The 14,477-nt window shown below is 44.4% G+C and overlaps 2 long non-coding RNA genes across 2 annotated transcripts in view; one reads left to right on the top strand and one right to left on the bottom strand.

Moving 5' to 3' along the window:
• The window catches only part of LOC309567853, a 1,051,047-nt gene that overhangs the window by 836,100 nt on the left and 200,470 nt on the right, over positions 1-14,477 (bottom strand). The window lies entirely within an intron of this gene.
• On the top strand, positions 10,319-12,582 carry LOC309567850. Its single transcript, XR_014225965.1, has 3 exons — positions 10,319-10,472; positions 11,938-12,010; positions 12,548-12,582. It is a non-coding gene; the product is annotated as an uncharacterized lncRNA (long non-coding RNA).

The raw sequence follows: 14,477 nt of genomic DNA, 5'->3' as shown, positions 1-14,477 counted from the left end.
ATATTCCAGACTTAGAAGTGAGCAGTATACTTGCAGAGTTAACACTTTGTAAACCGAGTTCAAACTTCTCCCATTATTAATACTAAGCACTTCGGACACAACTTCTGTTAGAGAACACTACTCCCCAGCAAAAAACAAGAGAAGGGCTCACCGACCAAGTGCAATACCATAAGATATTGATTGCAAATTGTTAAAACCACATCATGCATTCTACTCACAAGAGTACGCTATGTAAAAGGGAAAACCAAAAGAGCTTCTTCGGCTGTCCAGAGACCACAGGAGCATGATCCTTAGTAATGACAGGCGAACTGGAAGGTGTCCATAGGGCTAACGAGTTTCAAGGGAAGAACCTTCTTCCTCAGAGCCACTACTCCCCAAGTTTGCAGGATTTCATAGCCGGTACCACAGAGCATGTGCTAGTCTTCATCAGATCGGCAGTCCTGTCACCTCCCTCCCATTGACAATGTCCCATATGTTACTACTGGACACAGGAACCACACTTTTCCATAACTTCTTGCTTGTTCTCCTCCCGAGGCCTCACTCCATAATTATCATGATTCCTAGGCTGGGTCCCTAGATACTCTGTGCGGTGGTGTCAGTCCCAGCATGTGGGGAAGCTATTGAAGGGGCCAAGCATAAGACCCCTTCATTACCAGAGCATCCATCACCTCTGTCATGTTACCCGTCTCCTGGCTGGTTGGTTTGTAAGCAGGTGCTCCCAGAGGGTTAAAGCTTTTTTTCTGTTGTACTGACTTATGTCTGCTTCATCATTTCATCTGTGTTTGTGTACAAGACCAAATGTTACAATGTATCTTTCTGAAACATTTGTCTTTGGTTGACCTGTTAGGATAGTGCCTCTGGGAAGGAAGGGTCAACTCTGCTGGCCAGATTTCCTGCTCTTTCTCAGAAGGTTACCACTCCCTGCTGATCCTATCAGTTAAAAAGCACTCACCTAGTGCCCCAAGAGGTTGGTTGGGGGAAGACTGCCAAGATGGCGCTGTTACTCTGTTGGTCTGTGACCCCATTATGGGGCCCAGTCAGGGTTTTCTATGGGGTTTGGAATCTGAGGACTTATATGGACTTGTAGCTGCCAATAATGGACTTACTACCTTTTGAGGAATTACTGTGAAATTAAGGGATTATTTGCTACCTCCGTGAATTTACTGACTAAATAGATTGCTTTATGAGCTTTGCTGCTAAATCAGGTATGACTACCTCATGGGCACTTATGGCGCTTTTCCACTGCATGGAACCGAACGGTTCGGCTCGCTTTTGTGCTTTTCCACTGTTGGTACGGTACGGTACGGCGGCGCTTTTCCACTGCATGGAACCGAACGTTACGGCTCTCTAAAACAGTACCAACTCGATTGTGGTTCCAAGAGGTACCATATCCCACAATCCTTTGCATGCAGTCACTACTAGCCATTGATTGGTCAGAGAATCGTTGTTATCCCACCCACTTAACTTTAGTACTACTTTAGTGGAAAAGCAAACCATACCGTACCGTACCGAACCGTTCCAACACCATACCATGCGGTACCAGCAGTGGAAAAGCAAACCAAGCAGGGCCGAGTAGAGCCGAGCCGGTACTTGCAGTGCAAAAGTGCCATTAGAGAACTCTGCACAGGAATGTGTGTGAGGACGCCATTTGAGAACTGTTCCTTTGTTACCCTTAACTACTTCAGTAAAGATCCTCTGTGGTTCCTTTAATCTGTCTGGTCTGAAGTCTCTCAAGGGGTGCATGCATGGTGTATCAAAGAACAGGGCTTACATCAGGGGAGTAGAGGATTAAAGGAGATGCAGTACATAAAGGCCAAAAAGTGGCCACCTCCTCCACCTATAACTGGTCTTAACAGTAAGAAGCACTGGAAGGGCAAAAGCAGATCAAAAAAGCAAGGCGATTTCGAGTCACTACTTACCAACCAGCCAGCGACCAACCAAATTAACCTGTCTAACAGTATGCGTTAAAAGCAGGGGTTTAGTTGCACACATTTGCAAATACATGCGTAAGCTGCAGGCCACGGCAAGGCACCCTGATATCTGCAGTCCCTAACTCTACCTTTAGAGTCTCCACAATGTTTCTGATTAGATAGATGGAGGACAGGCACCTTTGCTGCCATTGTGCAATGTGCTTGGTATTCAGTGTGACCCTGCGCCTTTAAGGAGGGGTGGGCTCCCTCCAGTCACCTGCCCTCCATCTATCTCATCAGAATGCATGTGCTCCCATTGTGGAGACTCTTTAAAGGTAGAGTTAGGGACTGCAGATATCAAGGTGCCTTGCCGTGGCCTGCAGCTTACGCATGTATTTGCAAATGTGTGCAACTAAATCTCTGCTTTTAACGCATACTGTTAGACAGGTTAATTCGGGTGGTCGCTGGCTGGTTGGTAAGTAGTGACTGGAAATCTCCTTGCTTTTTTGATCAGGAGTACATAAAGTTCAGCATGTAGAATGTCTGGTGTAAGCTTTATTGCACTTGCTAGGGACAACAGTAATTGTATAATTTGCTAAAAGCAACCAGCCAGCCAGGGAATGGGTGACAGTCACTCTGGTAGTGAAGGGTTTGCTTTTCCCCTTCACTAGCAACAGGCTCCCCACATGCTGGGACCGGCCTTGCAGCACAGAGTGCCTAGGAACGTAGCCAGGAGACAATGGAGATAGAGATGTAGTAAGGCCTTGAGAGGAAAACAAGCATGTAGCTACAGAAGAAGTTTGTCTCCTGTATCAAGTAGTAACAATCGGACATGTCACTGGGAGTGAGATGACAGGAATTGTTGGTTTGGAGGAGATTGGTAAAGTCTCTGCAGCGTCCAGAGTGCTTAGCGTTAACCGAGTAATAAGTTGGCCACGGGTTACTAAAGAGTTAACAATGTAAGTCACTGCTCGCTTCCAAGTCTGGAGTTGTACTTTATTGTTGATTTCACGTGACTGAAAAACTCCTGCCTACTCCATAGGCATTAGCCGGTGCAGTTCTACCCAAAAGGCTGCTTTAGCAAGTGACACAAATGCCTGTATCACCCTTTTAGATAGGTTGCTAGGATGTTGGGTAATTTTTAGGGAATTTTTTGACTCCTCTAATCACTGGAGCAGCTTTTGATTGCTTTGGGCTGTTCTGGATGTCACAGGCTGTAGGTTGGATTGTTTTCCCCTGCATTCTTGAGGCTTATAGAACATAGTGGGCGGGAAAGTCTGAGGAGCAGCCTGAATATTTATCGTGCTTCAGCCAATACCTGGGGAGGTGTGCCTAGCAAGTGGCTGAATAGCTGACAAAAAGTCTGAGGTTTAGACAGGGCTTTTTTTCTCAGAGAATAGGTGCAGGAACTCCTCCCTTCTGAGTCACCCTTTGACTCCGCCCCCTACCCACCTCCAAGCACCGTCCCTTGGTTCCACCCCCTTCCCTCCTCTCAGTACCGCCCCTTTTAAAGAATACAGAACCAAGTATCACTTTGGGGTGCTAAGTATTTTGTATGGAATTTGTTAATTTGTTAATGATAACAAGAAAGGCAGTAAAATAGATTTAGCAACACTGGACACCCAACAGCCAGCATCAATAGACCATTCAGCAACCTGCAACATAGGATCCCCACCTCAACAGTAGATCTCTCCCAGCAGCGATTGACCCCCTGCAACGTAAGACCAACCTCAGCAACAATAGCTCCCCTACCAGCAACAATAGACCTCCCCAGCAACAATAGCTCCCCTACCAGCAACAATAGACCTCCCCAGCAACAATAGCTCCCCTACCAGCAACAATAGACCTCCCCAGCAATAATAGATCCCCTCCAGCATCAATAGATCCTCCAGCAACCCTTGCCATTACATAAATTCAGTTCAGGAGGTGCCAGAACTGCGTTCCCCCGCGTTCCCGCTGAAAAAAAGCCCTGGGTTTAGAACAGCTTGATCTTCCTGTTGTAGGGATTCCAGCTGTCTAGGTGGGGTGGCTACCCCTCCCTGCAGCAGTTCTGCTGATTCAAGCTGATGTTCATCAAGGTCCCTTCGAGGGCTTAAACTTGACAGTATCTCTGACACCCCAAGACTTCACCTAAAGGGTCCACACAAACGTACTAGTAGGTATCTGGGAGAAGCTTAATGGGCTCCCCTGGCCTCATGAGTACTGACTTTATTACAAGATCCTGGTGACTATATACTATTGGGATAGCTGGGCCAAATAGTTCCTCTTCCAAGGGATCCCTACCACTGACCTTCCCTAGTCATTAGCAAGGGAGAACTCAGTCCTCACTGTGAGATTACAGACTGCATTATTCGAACAATAACCTTACAGTACCCAGCTGTGAGAAATAGACCGGGCTATTTTTACGAAAGAGAAGAATATCCTCTATTTACTGTGCCTATGTATTTAGAGTATCCCATACCACCCCAAACCCTATCCTGCTCCAAGTTCTACAAGCAAATACACTTTAAAAAGACAATGAATTGACTGTTGCTTTGTGAGATGCTGGACAGCACCCTGTCTGATCCATTGGACAACCTTGCCTTCCACTGAACCTTGAACTATTTGCTCCTCCGATGAACTTCCTGATTTAAGCCATGTCTCTGCACTTCCTGTTTGCCATAGTATTGTGCTCTCTCTAGCCAATATCCAGCTCTTGTCTTCCCTGCTGCTGTCCAAATATTTGCTACCACCCGTTACCGACCTTCGGCTTGTTCCTCCACTATGCTTTTGCCTGATCCCAACCTGCAACCATTTGTTGCCGATCCTTGACTTGTTTACCAACTACGCTTCTGCTTGATCCCTACCTGCTACTGTATATTTGCTACTGGACCTCGGCTTGCTCACCTTCTGGTGGGGCGATCCTGAGGACCACAACCTGGTACTAGCATGCAGCAAAACCCATCTCTGCCATCAGGAGCTTTGGTGAACACTGGTTAGTACTTAAACTCTGCACCTCAGATGAGCCAGCGTCATCCACCAGGGTGACCTGCTTGTATGCCTATTGGTTCGTGGGAGTCCCCCCCCGCTATAGCTACTGGTATCTGAACCTGACCCCTAATCATGACAGGCTGTGTCTGCCCCCAGTGTAGAGAAAGAACCTACTAAACACAGTGACTCCTACGGGGTAGCATTGCATACGGTAGTCATTAGCAACAGCTATATTGCCTTCTCTGGACAGCATTCTGCTCGTTAGACTCTGTGCTGTATCTTTTCTCGCTTCTCCAATCCCCTGATGTAAACCTTGTTCTTTTGATACACCTTACATGCACCTCCTGAGACGCAATGACAGACACTTCTCACACTCTCCCACACTCCTTCCTGTACAAAGTAGAGTAGTGCCCCAAAGTCATATCTTAACCACTTGGCGACCGCCGCAAGTACATATACTGCGGTGGTCACCCCCCTGGGCAAAGTGACGTATCAGTACGGCACTCGCCCGCGAGCCAATAGGGGGCGAGCGCACGCCGCCGGAGGCGCGCTCCCGCCCCCGCTCGTTCACTGCCATCACAGCGCGAGTGACCGGCGGCTCCGATGTTCGCCGGTCACTCGTGATCTCCCGCTGGAGAGGGAGAAATGCAGACGGCTAATGTAAACACAGCCGCCTGTCATTCTCCCTGAAGTAACAGCAGAGATCACACGATCCTGCTATGTAGGATTGTATGTCTCTGTGGTTACATCAAAAGCCACTCCCCTTTACAGTTAGAAGCACGCCCCTAGGGACACATTTAACCCCTGCATCTCTAATAAAGTTAACCCCTTCCCTGCCAGTGTCATTTTTACATTAACAGTGCATATTTTTAGCACTGATTACTGAAGTAATGTCAGTGGTACCCCCAAAAGTGTCAAAAATCGCAGATCGCCTCCATTACTAGTAAAAAAAATAAATAAATAACTAAAAATGACAAATCTTTCCCGTAGTTAGTAAACGCAATAACTTTTGTGCAAACCAATCAAAATATGCTTATTGCGATTTTTTTCACCAAAAATATGTAGCAGAAAACAAATTGGCCTAAAATGTTAAAAAATTTAAATTTTTACATTTTTTTGGGGGGGGATTTCATATAAAATAATGTGAAAAATATTGTTATTTTTTCAAAATTGTCGCTTTTTTTTTGTTTATAGCGCAAAAATTAAAAAAATCGCACAGGTGATCAAATACCACCAAAAGAAAGCTCTATTTGTGGGGAAAAAAACGACGTCAATTTAATTTGGGTGCAGCTTCGATTGACCGTGCAATTGTCCATTAAATTCACGCAGTGCCGAATCGCAAAATAGGCCCTGGTCTTTGAGCAGCCAAATCCTCCGGGGCTTAAGTGGTTAATCCATATGCAATCCTTCTTAAGGCAAGAGACCATAACAGGCAGTAAATCCACAAAAGGTAGCAATAATCCCTTAGATTTCAGGATTAATCCACAAAATGCCGTAAATCCAGCAACTAGTAGCTCAAGTCCATATACGTCTATATGTTACAGACCCCATTGGGAACCCCGACTTGGCTCCCACAAGAGGGCACAGACTGACAGGTGAATGGCTACATTTTGGCAGTCTTTCCCCCTCCCAAGGCACTAATGAGCCCCTATTTATATGACCTGCAGGGGATGGTAACCTTCTTGAAAAGAGCAGGAAAACCTGGCCAACAGCATTAACCCTTCCTTCTCAAACACCACCAGCTCAGCAGGTCAGTCTAAAGCCCCGTACACACGTACCGATCATTGGCCGAACGATCGGCCGTCTTTTGTCCCCGGGCTGTCGTGTCTGTTGAAAAGTGCAAAAGACTGCACAAGAATTTTGTCCGCCGACTGCAGAAGTGATGTCATGTGATGGTTAACTTTGCTTGTCTTTTCTTTTCTGAGCATGCCCAGTCTTGCAAATCTGCTGTCTGTCGGCCGAATTCTGTATTGACTGGCGAACAATCGGCCGTTTTGGTGTCGGCATACAAAAATTTTAATGCTTGCACAACAGATTCTTTTCGGCCGAAAGTGCGCTGTTGGATGTCGGAAGCATCATACTAACAAGCCGAAAATTGGCCGATCGTTCGGCGGCCGAACATTTTCGGCCGACAATCTGCACGTGTGTACGGGCCTTAAGAACACAGTGCAACAATTTGCTTTGACACACAAATATAGTTGACCTGATTAACCTCAGGCATGATTGCAGTTGAAGAACATTTTTAACTCTTGAACCCTCTTGAAAGCACCTGCTTACACACTTAAAACTGTAGCTGACTGAATAAATGCATCTATAGGCAATCTCTACATCTATACTGCTTCTTTCACCATCTGTAGCCGGATCCCCAGTATTGTGATTTTATTTTGTTCTTTAGTTTCTTACCTAAATTATATGCTGATCTTATTCTTTAAATTTCTGCCTTCTTGTAGTTTGATTTTGGTGTAAAAAGTTTGCTCTGCTAGCCATGTGTCTTTTATTAACTCCTTATTGACTAATTCACAAATACTACCCCACCCATTTTAGTATATAAAGCCAGACCACCTTTATGGGAGGGCACATGGCTGGGTTTCTTTGAATAAAGTGGGTTTCTTTGATTAAGTTGGCACTTCAGCTCTGCCCTTCAGCAAATGCATGAAGAGAAAATCCACAGCAAACTACTTTGCAAAACACCAGACTGCAGGTGACCCTGTTTCCCTATTCAACTCTTATCTCCTACCCAGTCTTTTTTCAGAAGCCTTCCACTCTGTAACATGTGCTCTCTACCATTCCTCACAACTGTGTCCTCTCTTCCTAAACTCTCTTTCCTTCACCCCAAGCTTATATACTGTATATCACCCTCACTTCTGTCCTTTTTACTGCACTCTTCAACTTCTGCTCATTCTAACCCCACATACTAATAAAACCCCCTGGAAGCTGGGGCATGTCAAAAATCCCATTCCCATATTACTTCTGCTTCTCCTAACTTCTGGAGATATATCCCCAAACCCTTGGCCTCCATTTAACTGTGGTGATTGCATCCATCACTCCATGCCCTCTGGCAGCAGCCCCAATCCACTCAGTTTAGTTTCTATTCCCAAAACCAGCCTCCCCTTCTCATACAGCCTTTGGAATGCCTGCTCTGTCTGTAACAAACTCACTTCTGTCCATGACCTTTTTATCACTAACTCCTTCAATCTACTTGCTGTTACTGAAACCTGGCTTTATGAATCGGACTCTGCTTCTCCTGCTTCCCTCTCCCATGGTGGCCTTCTCTGGACTCACTCTCCCAGACCCAGTGGACTGAAGGGAGGTGGATTTGGAATACGTTCAGGTTCTTTACTTTCCTCCCTCTCTTCATTTGAAGCACATTGTGTTTGTCTATTTCCTCCAATTTCTCTCAGAATTGCTGCAATCTACCGGCCTCCTGGACAAGTATCAAGCTTCCTTGATAACTTCTCTGCCTGGCTACCCTACTTTCTCTCTTCTGAAATCCCCACAATCATTCTCAGTTACTTCAACATCCCTGTTAACACTAACACTCCTGCTACTTCTAAACCTCTCAATCTAACCTCCTCTTTTGACCTGAAGCAATAGGTGCTTCTACTCACTCTGATGGCAACACCCTTGAACTTGTTTTCTCCTACTGTGATAGGAGGGATGTTTAGCTCAATGGTAGATGTGTTTTTTTATTTTAAGTGAGTCCACGTCAGTCTAAACTTCAGCTTAAGGGCATGGCAGCCCACAGTTATTTTACAAAATCAAAGTTCCATTCATAGTTTCCCATGCATGGGTTTTAACTGCACAAAGCAAAAAATGAAAAATGCTGCACCATCTGGTTCCTTTATCAGCAGCACCACCTCTCTCTTTGGTCTCCCAGACTATGGGTTCTTACAACTCACTCAGTCTTTGTTGCAGCACCTCACTGCACAGGCCTACTCCTGGCCTCTGAATAGAGTTTTTCAGCCCCTCATGCTTGGTTCTTCCTCCAGAGACTTCCAGATTCCCTCCAGCTACTTGGACCTGCTAGCCACCTCGGCTTTCTCAGTCTCCCAGACCCTATCTTGGTTTCCCAGACTCTTGTAGCTGCCCAACTTTCTCAGTCCATGAGCAAGGAATTCCCCGCACAAGGGATGCAGTCTCCAGCAGGAACACCAAGCTCTCATGACGGGGCTCTGTCTTCAACTGTGAAGTTCAACTGCGTACCTGTGCACTCACACATGCTGCAGGTGTGTAAGATTTTGTCCCACCCAAGGCTTTTTGGAACCTTCAAACCCCAGGCCCCAATCCAGCATTACCAAACTCAGGGAAAGTTCAATTCCCAATTTTCTCCACTTGCATTTACATTATAGGTTAAGGCGAATCCTGTGTCATTTCTGTCTTCAGCAACTAAATTCACACAGTGGTAGGGCCTCTCACTGTCACAATACCTATGTACTCCATGCAACCTCTCCCCCCAATCATTTTCCTCTCTCTGATTACTACCGTATTAGCTTCACTCTCTCCCTGTCTTCCACTTCATCTCCCTCCAACCACCTAACAGTTACCCATAGAAACCTTCGCCACTTTATCTCTTCTGTTCACTATTCTGCTACTGACCACCTCTCTGCCAAAAACCAACTGAATCATTTCTTTGTTCCTCCCAAGATCTCCTGTTCTCTAGCTCCATTGCCACCTTCTCCCATGCTTCACAGCACACCTAGACTTCTCCCAAGCCTCTCCCCTCCTGCGGAACTCACTAAATTCAATTTGTCTGATCATACCTAACTCTGTCCACTTTGAGACGATCCCTGAAAAACCTTCTCTTTAGAGAATCCTACGCTGTTCTCACAGATGCAGAGTAAGGGGCTCCAGGGTATAGGTTCCAAGGGGGGGAAATTGTGTCCTTGATCTGGGTCTGGAGTCCAGAGGCTTCAAAGAGCTTTGGGAGGAAAAAAGCCTCTGACCCTGTGTCCGGGTCTTGCCAGAGACCAGCATGTGTGTGTGTGCAGGTGTACACAGTCCTTAAATCGAAGGCCTCCCCAGGAGATTTGAGGCTGCAGAGGAGCAGCCAGAGGGCCTAATCCTAAGGGCCAAGAGCAGCAGGGAACTGCAAATGTGCAGAGCAAGCTATAAATGGTACAGTTGGTGAGGGACTATGCAAGAGGTCTGAGTCTGAGGCCTTGAGTGAACCTCACACAAGATATTTAACATAACGAGCATGTTATATATTTTTCAAATATAGTTTATATAAGATAATGAACACATGTGCCATGAACTGTTAAGCTATATATATATATATATATATATATATATATATATATATATATATATATATATATATATGTATATATATAAAAATGAATGTAGCCCATATAATGTTTACATAGCATTGACAGTATTGTGTTGAATCTTTACAATAAAGTAACTGAAAGCTGACGAAAGGTTTCTGTATCCAGGTGCCCAGCTAGCGATATATCCGCTGATGATCTAAAAGTGGAAAGCAATGGAGTCGGCACTGAGGCTCGGTTTGCTTTGAAAGTCTTCCAGATTGCTGGTTCTTACACCGTCTATCTCTATGCCGAAGTTGTACTCTGCATTAGTAATTGTAACTCGGTAAGACTCAGCATACATTGAGAGGGTGTTCTGTGCCTGAAGAAGCAGTCAGGGCTACATTAGCCTTATGGGCAAACAGTCAGTTGTCCAATTGACCCACTGGAACTTTGGTGGTCCAATATTGAAGTATCTATAACAATCCTCCCTCCCTCCTGGTGACTGGACCTCAGATCTCAGTGACCTGGCTGTATGTGCACACAGTTATCTTTCAGTCAATTATTTTCTTTGACTTCTTCTTTCTGAGTAAAACCATAGTGTGAAATCAATAATTAAAAACTTGATTTGCTAAAATTGCACATACTCCATTCAGATAGATAAAAACAGCACTGCACATAAAGAAATACCAGTGTTGCGAGCATCAAAAATGGCGCTCATGCATGGTAACCTACAGTCCTGACTTCGTCCTACACTTTTGTCAGATGTGCCATCATCAGGTGATGACAGGATATCTGACAAAATGCTGAAGACACAGCGAACACAGAGCGAGCCACAGTGGGCACTCCGGGAGGCGTGGTTCTGGGAGGACATCAATAGACTCCCAACCGCTTTGAAGCCGTCATTCGGCTATAGCGTGGTCGGTGGGTGGTAATGTGCAACTTTAAACAAAACTGGAAATTTAAATCATATGCTGACTTCTGATATTGGGGTACCACCACCAGAATACACAGTTCTGCCCATCTGCTGCAGCCATAATATGGACTAGGGATGAGCTTGGGTTCGGCCCAAACCTCATCCCTAACAAAGACAATTGATGGTGCCATGCTCTTCCCTAACAAAGACAATTGATGGTGTCATGCTCATCCCTAACAAAGACAATTGATGGTGTCATGCTAATCCCTAACAGACAATTGATGGAGGGATGCCCATCCCTAACAGACAATTGATGGTTTCTTGCTCATCCCTAACAAAGACAATTGATGGTGCCATACTCATCCCTAACAATAACAGTTTATGGTTTCATGCTCACCCCTAGCAAAGACAATTGATGGTGTCATGCTTATCCCTAACATAAATTTGATGGTGCCATGCTCATTAGTAACAAAGACAATTGATGGTGTCATGCTCATCCCTAACAAAGACTATTGATGGTGTCATGCTCATCCCTAACAAGGACAATTGATGGTGTCATACTCATCAGTAACAAAGACAATTGATGGTGTCACGCTGCCCCGATACAATGTAGAGTAAATAGGTAATTGCGGAATATGGCTCAGAGAGACTGAAACCAATGTGGAGGTTGAAATGTAAACTATTCCAGGGAAATCTCCCTATTGGATTAATAAAAGATCCCGGTGTGCCCGCATTCTCCACTGTTTCCTCGGTGGGGATAACGCAGATAGAGGAACATGAAGAGGATGATGTGACTTTAGCATAGCTGGGGTGTATTTTGGATACAATTTGCATTTCCTTCATCAATTTCACTTGTCTGGAATTTCTATTGAATTACTTTTTTTTCCCCCTACAGAATTGCAGCTCTCAATCCAGATCACAGATTATCCAGCCAATTGCAGGAAGAGCCAGTATATTTTTGGATGCAGGTAAGTCATCCCATGTTCATAGTTTTTGTTACAGTAATTTTCTGTCTTCCTTCAGTTACGATATTAAAGCCCAACTCCAGACAAATCATTATATTTTTTGTTTTGGATAATGTGGGAAAAGGGTTAAAATTTGTCAGGTATTAAATGCTGTCTTTGTTCCCTATGGGGGGATTTTTCCTCACTTCCTGTTCTGTCTGACACCTGTCACCTGACCAGGAAATAAGGAGAAACACCCCTGATGGGACAAGGCAAAAGAAACATGCAAAAGGTCAAAAAAAATTCTAAAAAAAAAAAAAAAAAAAAAAAACACATTTGTATTGCTTCATGCCACCCATATATTTTTTACAGACCAAACAGGCAGAAAATTGTCCATTATTAGGGATTGTCAGGGATTACAAACGCTTTAACTTCTATGGTGATCACTAAACAATTATTTCAGCCTACAGTGAATGTGAATATCATACGATATATCCAGAAGAATGAGTATCAGTCCGGTTGAGGTCTCCAATTAACAGATATGTTTTTCTTTATTTCTAGGCAATTACAATTTTGGAACCAGTTCTGCTAGCGGTAAGTAAACTCTTACAAACGTAAACACAAGCCCAGGGTGCGCGGTTGCATGCAAACCGCAGTCGCACCACACGTGTGACATATCGCCGCAAATGTCATAGTGACAAGCTCCTAGTTACCTCTAAATTGATGAGCTGTAAAGCTTTTTAAAGTATCACCTATGGGGGATTTTTGGGCACCATCATTTTGGTGATATTTCGGGTGCACGTACTTTTAAGACATGGATTGTTTGGTATCTGTTTACTTGATGCAACCTCATCTCTTATATTTTAATCAAAAAATGGGTATTGTATGATGTGGTTTAATCAGAAAAAAATCAAATCGGCGCTAAAGCATTAAACAACATATATATATATATATATATATATAGACACACAGTATCTCACAAAAGTGAGTACACCCCTCACATTTTTTTAAATATTTTATTATAAAACTTTGTATGTGACAACACTGAAGAAATGACACTTTGCTACAATGTAAAGTAGTGAGTGTACAGCTTGTATAACAGTGTAAATTTACTGTCCCCTCAAAATAACTCAACACACAGCCATTAATGTCTAAACCACTGGCAGCAAAAGTGAGTACACCCCTAAGTTAAAATGTCCAAATTGGACCCAATTAGCCATTTTGCCTCCCCGGTATCATGTGACTCGTTAATGTTACAAGGTCTCAGGTGTGAATGGGGAGCAGGTGTGTTAAATTTGGTGTAATCGCTCTCACTCTCTCATACTGGTCACTGGAAGTTCAACATGGCACCTCATGGCAAAGAACTCTGAGGATCTAAAAAAAAAAGAATTGTTGCTCTACATAAAGATGGCCTAGGCTATAAGATTGGCAAGACCCTGAAACTGAGCTGCAGCACGATGGCCAAGACCATACAGTGGTTTACCAGGGCAGGTTCCACTCAGAACAGGCCTCACCATGGTCGAACAAAGGAGTTGAGTGCACGTACTCAGTGTCATGTTCAGAGGTTGTCTTTGGGAAATAGATGTATGAGTGCTGCCAGCATTGCTGCAGAGGTTGAAGGGGTGGGGGAGGGGTCAGCCTGTCAGTGCTCAGACCATACGCCGCACACTGCATCATATTGGTCTGCATGGCTGTCGTCCCAGAAGGAAGCCTCTTCTAAAGATGATGGACAAGAAAGCCAGCAAACAGTTTTCTAAAGACAAGCAGATTAAGGACATGGATTACTGGAACCATCTCCTGTGGTCTGATGAGACCAAGATAAATGGATTTGGTTTAAATGGTGTCAAGCGTGTGTGGCGGCAACCAGGAGAGGAGTACAAAGACAAGTGTATCTTGCCTACAGTCAAGCATGGTGGTGGGAGTGTCATGGTCTGGGGCTGCATGAGTGCATGGCAATATTTTGACATGATTCTGACCTCAAACACACCTCCAAGATGACCACTGCCTTGCTAAAGAAGCTGAGAGTAAAGGTGATGGACTGGCCAAGTATGTCTCCAGACCTAAACCCTATTGAGCATCTGTGGGGGATCCTCAAATCCACCAGCTCCGTGATGTCATCATGGAGGAGGGGAAGAGAACTCCAGTGGCAACCTGTGAAGCTCTGGTGAACTCCAAGCCCAAGAGGGTTAAGGCAGCGCTGGAAAATAAATGGTGGCCACACAAAATATTGACACTTTGGGCCCAATTTGAAGATTTTCACTTTTGTTGCCAGCGATTTAGACATTAATGGCTGTGTGTTGAGTTATTTTGAGGGGACAGCAAATTTACACTGTTATACAAGCTGTACACTCAATACTTTACATTGTAGCAAAGTGTCATTTCTTCAGTGTTGTCACATGAAAAGTTAGAATAAAATATTTACAAAAATGTGAGGGGTGTACTGACTTTTGTGAGATATCTATCTATCTATCTATCTATCTATCTATCTATC

Source organism: Pelophylax lessonae (assembly GCF_965119305.1).
Source record: "Pelophylax lessonae genome assembly, chromosome: 12".
NCBI classification, from domain to species: Eukaryota; Metazoa; Chordata; class Amphibia; order Anura; family Ranidae; genus Pelophylax; species Pelophylax lessonae.
Note: the sequence above shows the minus strand (reverse complement) of the source record. Positions and strands in the feature narration are given on the sequence as shown.